Source organism: Mchenga conophoros, linkage group LG11 (assembly GCF_057382185.1).
Source record: "Mchenga conophoros isolate Kocher_MC1m ecotype Shallow Benthic linkage group LG11, M_conophoros_male_GT1.1, whole genome shotgun sequence".
NCBI classification, from domain to species: domain Eukaryota; kingdom Metazoa; phylum Chordata; class Actinopteri; order Cichliformes; family Cichlidae; genus Mchenga; species Mchenga conophoros.
In genome coordinates, this window is record NC_140536.1 from 1450701 (window position 1) to 1460284 (window position 9584).

General features: G+C 39.9%; 1 pseudogene; it reads right to left on the reverse strand.

Moving 5' to 3' along the window:
• Positions 1–1642: 1642 nt before the first annotated feature.
• On the reverse strand, positions 1643–3511 carry LOC146563404 (uncharacterized; annotated as a pseudogene).
• Between the last annotated feature and the right edge of the window lie 6073 nt (positions 3512–9584).

Consider the following 9584-nt stretch of genomic DNA (forward strand, 5'->3'; position numbering starts at 1 on the left):
GTTGTGCACTATTTGAACAGCTTGCCTGCCTGCAGCACTAAAGGACTCCATGAGAGACGTCTGTCTCGCCCTAGCAGCACCTGTCCCTGTCCTCCTCTTTAGTTCGCCTCAACATACGCTCGTCATATTCTGTGATATGATTTACTCTGAGGTGTTTGACATGGTTAGTGATGTTGCCACAACCATACATCCCAACCCTCCCGATTTTTCCGGGAGAATACCAAATTTTAGTGACCCTCCCGAAAATCTCCCGGAGCCACCATTCTCCCGAATTTCTCCCGATTTTCCCCCCGGACAACAAAATTGAAAAACCATATCGCAGAATTCAGCGTGGCCCAGCCAATTCCAGTCTCCAACAATGGAGGCAGCGACTTAGTTTTAATATTGCTCTTATTTCTCTTTCTGGGTCGCAAAAAAACTTTTAACATATTTTCAGGTGAGAATGTAGCTGTGTAAACTTCAAATATCTGAGCCAACCGACACGTCGTCCACACATGACTCCAATTACACTCAGCCGTAGTTGTGAGTGCGCACGCCAGCGGCTGCGAGACATTTAGACAGCCATATTTCGCACAGTTTCTTATGAAAGGCGGAAGAGATGGTAAATGGTAAATGGCCTGTATTTATATAGCGCTTTACTAGTCCCTAAGGGCCCCAAAGCGCTTTACATATCCAGTCATCCACCCATTCACACACTGGTGATGGCAAGCTACATTGTAGCCACAGCCACCCTGGGGCGCACTGACAGAGGCGAGGCTGCCGGACACTGGCGCCACCGGGCCCTCTGACCACCACCAGTAGGCAACGGGTGAAGTGTCTTGCCCAAGGACACAACGACTGAGACTGACCAAGCCAGGGCTCGAACCGGCAACCTTCCGATTACAAGGCGAACTCCCAACTCTTGAGCATTAGCAGCAGTTCTGCAACAAACTGTTCTTTTGCAGGCACAAAATGCAGTCACAAGCAAAATACGATTAAACTTTCACCTATAAATGAGTCCATCTACTGTGTGGGTGTGTGTGTATATGTGTCGACCTGAAATGCACTCAGTTTCACCTCTCACCTCACCAGCTAAACCTTGTAACCTTTCCACCAGACAGAAGGCCAGCATGTACACAACTGAAACTATATGTGTAATATATTGAATAAATGTTTTAATCAAATGCCACTACTCAAAGCTTAATATTAAGATTATAAATGAATAAAACATGATAAAGAATAACATGATATAAGTGTTTTATAAGCGTGTAAGCAACCTTTCCACAGCTCTAGGCCACTTTACTCAATAGATCGGCCGGATATCGCGCCGGACGAAGCTTCTGACCATCAATTAACTGACTGAGCTTCAACTCTTTAATAAGCACCAAAATGCAATGTGTATAAAATGATTACAGTTGCTCCTGCAATGACAGATTATTAAATGATTATGATACCGCCTATAATACAGACTTTAATGTAATGTTAACAGCTTCAATAAATGCTTTAATGCACGTTACGTGGTTACGTGGTTCTAATGCAATGATAATACTGATAATAAAATAGCAGTAAAATAACTTCTTTAATCCTACATAAGAATTAAAAAAATAATTCAAGTGTAAATTGCAACTTCAAAACTATCAGGCCCAAACCTTCCAACACAGACCTAAGTTATATCTTGCTCAAACAACTCTACGTTTGAATAAAAATTTCTCCAGCCTGCCATGACTGTTTTGTATGAGCCTGTGGTGTCTTGCTCATGGATTTTGTCCTTTAACACTTCAGTCTGAATGGCAGACAGAAGCCTTGCCACACATTCAGGATAGGTGAGATGCAGGGTGTAGTAGTATGCCATAAGATACAGCAAACCTCCTCCGAGGTCATCTGTGGCAAATGTGGTGATGGGAGTGGTTCCATCTGCAATAAGACAGCGGGACCCTTCAAAGAGCAGAACAGGGCTGACGCTGGATCTTCTGTTGGCAAAAGAAAAACAAAGACAAAATTGTACAATGTACGGAGAAACTCCAACGCTATCAGGGTAGTTCAAATAACCACAAGTATGTATTAGACTTGGACTTCACTTTATTGCACCCTTTGGGGTGCACCCTTGGGGGTGATACATGAATGATGACAACCATAGATCAGATGTGCTACAGTCCATATTAATGTTATTTTTCTTTAGATAGACAAATACTGTATAGAAAATCCCAAATATTCATGCCATTGAAAAATGTAATAAATTCTGCCTCATCACCGTTAGGATTATGTCTTTACACACTTTAGGAAATGACAAAAATACTGCACCTGTGATAGTTAAATATATAATTATTTCCAATTTCTGTTTTTAATTTCTTTATGATTTTCTTTATTATTTTTATTGAAATGTTTTGATCTATCAGTGTTTGTGCCATTTCAGACTTCTGCACATGTTCCCAAATATAAACTACATTGTTGGAGGACTTGGCATGGATAAAAACACCATATGCCAAATAAACTGTTAAAGTGAAGGCTTTAGGGGCATTATTTGATAACAAATATGAAGAAACCCAGACCTGAAGGACAAGAATCAGTGCTTCACTGGCATGTCCCATCTTCTTGGGTGGTGCAGCTTGTGATGGGAAGAGAGTTGGTAGTGCCCTGAACAGGGCTATGTTTAAACAGAACAGGAAAGAAAGGACTAAATCAACTTTCAGTTCAATATTCAATATTATTGCCATAATTGTAATCTTTCACTTACAACTGTTGTCACCAGAACTGCTCCTTGGTGGCAAAAGCATGTTTGATCCACCACTTGAATCTGCATCATAATCTTCTCCCTGGTCACATGGTGAGATATCCATGAGACGCCTTTTCTTTAGTTTCATCATAAATAAGAAAACAAAAATAGTTATATTACAGGAGTCCTAAACAAAATGTGTCGTGCTAGGTGTTTTTAAATCAAAAGCAGCAAAACTTGCCTCTTTGTGAATATGAGCCCACAACTGTTTCCTCCTCATAAAATTTTCAGGCCCTGGAAGCAGGTCCCTTAAATCGCCCCTACTGAGGGTGTGGAGCAAGACCTCGTCTATGTTGGCAGCTGTAAATAAAAGTCAGTAACTTTCAAAAATGTAAAAGTTGTACATCTCTTTAAATGTATACATTTGACTGTTCAAAAAAGGAAACAATTCCAAATTGCCATTTTGTCAAATACCTTTAAATGTAATTTAAATATTTTATTGATTTGACAACATAAAACTGATTCTATGTAGGTCACTGTCAGTGTGTGCAACACAAAATTCATTTAGACATTAATTTGCATAAATATGCGTATGCTTGGCCCACCATTTAGAACTGAAAGGCTGCAATCATCCAAACCCTCCGTGATTTACTGGTGTAGCTTTTGTCAGAACTTTTCCCTGAGGAAAGAAAAACATATGTTTGGGTCAAAAAGAAAAACTGAGTCAAGACACCACCTGCCATGGATCCAAAGTCTATGCAATCAGACACCTGGATAAGGTGCAAAAGACAGACTAAGTAGAGCCTGTGTTAATTCCATGGTTAAGTCTTATAAAATTGCTCACTTAAATTTTATGACGAGGCTATTCCAAACTAGTTTTCAAACTAAAACTAATAGTGCCCAACTGCTTGTCAAATCATTCAACAAATGATCAAAGCTCAGATTAGGCCACTTCATCCATAAGAAAAAATGTTACCTCACTTCAGCAAGGTTAAAGTGACCTGATTTATATGAATAGTTTACAACATAAATAATTGGATTATAATTATAATTTTCTTCCTCACTGGCAGAACTCAGGTGGTGAGGGTGGGCAGGTGCGTCTCTAACAGCATCACCATCAACACAGGAGCACCACAGGGATCTGTCCTCTCGCTAGGGCTGAACGATTATGGAAAATAATCTAATTGCGATTTTTTGCCCCAAGATTGCGATGCGATATGCGATTATTTTTTAAGGTCTTTGTCTTCTGTATTATTAAACAAAGACAAGCAATACATCATATAGTATGGCCAATACTATATTACATTAATTTTAAACTGTTCTTTCCTGGAAGACAGACCTCTGTTATGATGACATGAGGTGATGCATGAATTGATGACTGACATTTTTATTTAACTTCTTCAATCACAACAGTATATTTGAACATACACAATAGTTTATTTTTAGCTTACAAACATCTGAGCATAAAGTGCTGACAAGGAACCCTGGTGTAAACATTAAAATGAAAGTCAGTACAATGTGCAGATTGCAGAAATATACATAAAAAATCAGTGGCTTTACCACACTCAGTTTTTCGACATCTGTGAACTACTAGACAGTCATTAAATTAAAAAATAATATTAAATAAATAAAACTAATAAATAAAAAATACACACATCTTACTGATCTCTGCAGTCAGTAACATTACACATAAAGTGCAAACATAATAGCAATTGTATAAACACACACACAAACACGCCTTTAAAATTTAAAGGCGTGAAATTGGACGGTCTAGTTCTGATTAGCGTCACCGCTGTCTCGGTGGAGTTTAATAAACTCGGCCGTCTGCTTCTTGCTATCTAAAATATAACAGGACACTGGCGTAAACTCTCGACCATCTCATACTTCTGTTTAATAAGTTTTCTGTTTGACGTTTAGTCAGCTGTGTGAAAACCAAGGAGGAACCCACCCGGGGGATTAATAAAGTTTTATTTTATCTAATCTAATAACTTTAATCTCAGCCAAACCGATTTACTCACGAACAAACAAAACACTGAAAAAAGCCCAACAATAACATTTTTAGGTTGTCTAAGTGACATATATATTACGTTTAACCCAAGCAGCGAAAGTCCGCGGTGATCTGAAAATGATGTGCCGGGAGTTGTGCCGTTCTCGGCCGCATCAGTAACCCTCGAGCTCCCGGCTAGCTGTCGAGCTGGTGGGTAGCAGACGCCTCCGAAAACGTCGAAGCACTTTTGCAAATATGGGATATCTTGATAAACTGAGCAGATATTTGATGTTTACACAGCTACTTTCTCGCCTGAAAATATGTTAAAAGTCTATTTTGTGACCCAGAAAGATTAGTATGAGTAATTTTAAAACTTAGTAGCGGCCGCCATTGTTGGAAACTGGAGTTTGGCTGGGCCGCGCTATGAATTCTGGGATATGGTAGGCCACGAAGGACACACCCGACCCATCCTTCAAATTCGGGGAAAAGGAGGACGCATTTGTCGGCTACATTCGGAGGAGTCTACGAATTTGGACAGCCTTCGGCGCGTCGCTGTGACGTAATCGGTCTACAAATGCGGCCTCAGGAGGACGCAGCCCATGAATTTGGACATGTCCAGAGTATAATCGCAGCCTTTGCGGTTAGAAAATTGCACTTGATCATGTCGCGATATTATCGCAAATGCGATATATCGTTCAGCCCTACCTCTCGCCACTGCTCTACTCCCTCTACACTTCAGACTGTGTGGCCACCCATGGCTCCAACACCATTGTGAAGTTTGCTGACGACACAGTGGTGTTGGGTGCCATCTCCAACAACGATGAGACGGCCTACATGGATGAAGTGAAGAATCTGGCGTCGTGGTGCCAGGACAACCACCTCCAGCTGAACGTCAGCAAGACCAAGGAGCTAGTGGTGGACTTCAGAAGGGGTCAGCACAGAGACTACAAGCCCATTATCATCAATGGAGCTCCAGTGGAGAGGGTGCAGTCCTTCAAGTATCTTGGTGTCCACATCTCCTCAGACCTGACATGGGCTGCCCACATTCAGGTCCAGACCAAAAAGGCTAGGCAGCGCCTGTATCACCTACGACAACTGAGGAAGTTCAGGGTCTCTCCAAAGATCCTCAGGATTTTCTATACAGGCGCTGTGGAGAGCATCCTCACACAGAACATGACATCGCGGTTTGGGAACAGCTGTGTGAAGGACCAAAAAGCTCTCCAGAGAGTGATCCGTACAGCAGAATGCTGCTGCAGGATTGCTCTCCCCCCGCTTCAGGACACCTACACCAGGAGATGCTGGACTAGAGCAGCGCAGATACTGAAGGACCCGTCCCATCCTGGCAACAAACTGTTCCAACTTCTGCAATCTGGTAGAAGGTTCCGCATCTTCCGGGCAAGGACAGAGAGACTCAAGAGGAGCTTCTATCCCCAAGCCATCCGTGCCCTAAACACACACACCCGCCCTCTCACATCATCTATAATTGACTGAGACAGGACTCTTCCAGACACTAAACCAAGGCACAATGTACATTTCAATTCCTTTAATTTTAAATATGTTTATATTGTCTATCCTGTAAAATAGTCAGATGTCTATTCATATTAATGTACAGAATTCACCTGCTTGCTGCTACTACTGCACATTCACCCAATGTATATACTACATATATATATATATATATATATAATGTTCTTCCTCTACACCCCCCCCCAATTTTTTTGCACATGTCGAGGAGCGTGTCAGGCTACATTTCACTGTGTGTTATACTTGTATAACTATGCATGTGACAAATAAAGAACCTTGAACCTTGAACCTACCTAGACGGTGTCTTGGCAAGTTTTCAGGATTTGTCACACAAATTTGACCTCCCTCGTTCAGCTTATTTAGATACTTCCAAGTTCGTCACTTCCTTCAGCATCATAACCCTGACTTTGCAAATATAACTCCATTTACTGCTGTAGATGATCTGTTGAAACTAACATTTAAGTCTAAAGGTCTAATCTGAAGAATTAGTAATTGTATAGCCTCCTTTCAGAATATAACAATGGCAAAGATCAAAGCAGACTGGGAGAATGAGCTGGGGGTGGTTTTGGAGGAGGAGACCTGGGAGAGCGCTCTTTTAAGAGTAAACAACCGCACTTTCTGTGCCAAATTAAACATCATACAGTTCAAGATTCTACACCGCATTCAATACTCCAAGGCAAGACTGGCCAAAATATTTCCAAACATAGATGCAAGCTGCGAGACATGTAGAAATCCCTCTGCAGATTTAACACATATGTTTTGGTCATGTCCAACTTTAAAAGCCTACTGCTCAACAATTTTCAAAACATTGTCCGAAGCATTGAATGTTGAGCTTCAACCCAATGCAGTTATGAGCATATTTGGTGTCACAGAGAGAAGACATAGAACACTAAGTAACAGTCATAAAAACATAGTCGCTTTCACTACACTGCTTGCAGCAGAAGGATATTGTTGCATTGGAAATCAAAAAAGCCACCCAAAGCGGCTCTGTGGTTCAGTGACCTGACACAATTTATACAGTTGGAAAAGATAAAGTACGCTCTCAAGGGGTCGAAGGAGAGATTCTTTGCTGTTTGGGATACATTTAGAGAAAATTAAAACCATACCCACCTGAAAGATGCTTTTTTATTTTTTCTGTGTGATTGGGATTCATTTTGTGTAAACTATTCCCCTTTAAGTGCACATCTTCAAATATGGTGAACTTCCTTGTACCTCATTTAAATTCACTTTATTCATTTATTTATTTTAATTTCTTTCCCCTTCTGGATCGGTGTCCAATATGTTCTTGGGGTGGGGTAAATATATAAAAAGGAGCATTGTGGCCTTGCTATATCTATGTCTTTGTACACAGCAAATCCAGCATGTCCAAATTAACACTGTCGGATTTGATTTCAACACTATTAAAGTGTCTATATGGGTCCACACCAGAGAGTGTTAATTTAACTCTTTTTGAGAGTTGGTACGTTAACTCTGATTTAGTGTTAAACACTAAATCTGTCTGGAGTTGATAATTTAACACTTGGTGTTAAGAGTTTATATATTAACTCTCAAAGAGTATTTTAGTTTAACTACATAAGAGTTATCTTCTAATTCATTCTAAAAAGCGGGAATTTTACTGTTCTGAACTTCTAGAAATTTCTTTTGGAAATAAACATTTACTAAAAAGATGCAATGGTTTTTGAAAAACATTTATTCTGAACTGTGCACCACAATTTCAAAACATTTTCTGAAAGATGTAACAGTGTACATGTTCTCACTTTCATTAGAATTGTGTTTATCAAAAGGTCTGACATGGTAAATGCAAATAACAGCATCTCATCACCTATTTCTTCAATACAATATGCATGTCCTTCATTCATCCCTCTGTGGAACTTCAACGCACTTCTGCTCTCCCCCATATTCCATCTTCACAAGCATATCCTGTGCGGAGATTGAATAAAAATTAGTTGACACTAATTAATGGCACAAATAATCCAGTAAACAATTGCAGCACAGTAAAAAAAAAAAAAAGGAATCCTCTTTGAGACATTACTTGTGTAAAGTATTTTCCCAAAAGACAAGGACACAGGCAACAGGTAATACTGAACTAAATGTAAAACCTCAACCTTTTTCATTTTTACCTAAACCGTGTGCACAAAACTCTGGAGGGATCTATGCTAACGTAGAATCGAGTCAGGGCGTCAGCTACTGCTGTTTGCTCGTTTTTTTTTTAAGGGAGATCGTTTTCAGGCTTCAAGTAGCACCATTATACCAACATTTCACATTCTAGACATTGTTTTAGGTGTATTTGACCAAAAGTTTGACTGAAAATTCACATGCAAGCTTTTTTTCAAGGCTGTGGTATTTGCCCGCAAACAATACCTTTCAGCTAGCTAAAACAGAATGTTATGCTATCACTGAGCAACATGGCTAATGCCTTCCACACAGCTTTGTCTCAACTCCAAAGAGCCACAGAAGTAAAAGCTCATAATAATAATTGAAACAATCTTTGAAAAAATGACTCACCAAGCATGGCAAACAACTCAAATATGTAGAGCAAAATGTTCTGAAACGGCTTCACTTCAGCTTCGATTGGAGCCGTGCTGGGGGCGGAGTCTGTGAATTTACTCTATTGGTGTCATAGCCCCTGTAGGAGTTCAGAGTTAAGAGGTCAAGAGTTAATGTTTCCATTGTAACACATCCAGATTTGACAGAGAAACACTCGATTTTAACTACTATCATTTTACACCTCAGAGTTACATTAAAAGAATGTGACTCTGCTTAGAGTAAAATTAACTCTACTTTTGCAAGAAGACTATTAACACCAAAACATTTAACACTTTTGAATTTGCTGTGTACTATGTTGTTGATGCTCAATAAAAAAAAGTTAAAAAAAAAACAACAACCTAGGAACAAACAAAAACATCAAGAAATCAAAGATTAACAATACAAAGCAGAAAACGCTGGGTCACCGACCCAGGACCGTGACACCTGCCTAATTTTGATTGTCCTTGTCTCCTGTGTATTGTCTTCAGTTTCGCTCGTTATGTCTAATTTGCCCCAGGTATATTCCCATGTGTCTCCACTTTTCCCAATCACTCTCCTGTGTAAATATTTTCTCAGTCTCCCCTTGTCTTTTGCCAGAGTGCACTGTCCTATTTCCTGGTCTTTGTTCCCTAGTGTTTCCTTGTCAGAGTTAGTCAGTTTGCATTTATTTTCCCATCTTGTACTTTTGCTCACATCAGCCCATGGGTAGGTGGTAACAAACTATGTCATCTTGACTTTATTATGAAAGACCCAAATTTGTGTCATGAAACACACATTTGACTACTGTTGTTGTGATTTGTCATACATGAGAGTGTAGGTATGTCTATAACAGACAGTGTTTAAAGGTTGTGAGAT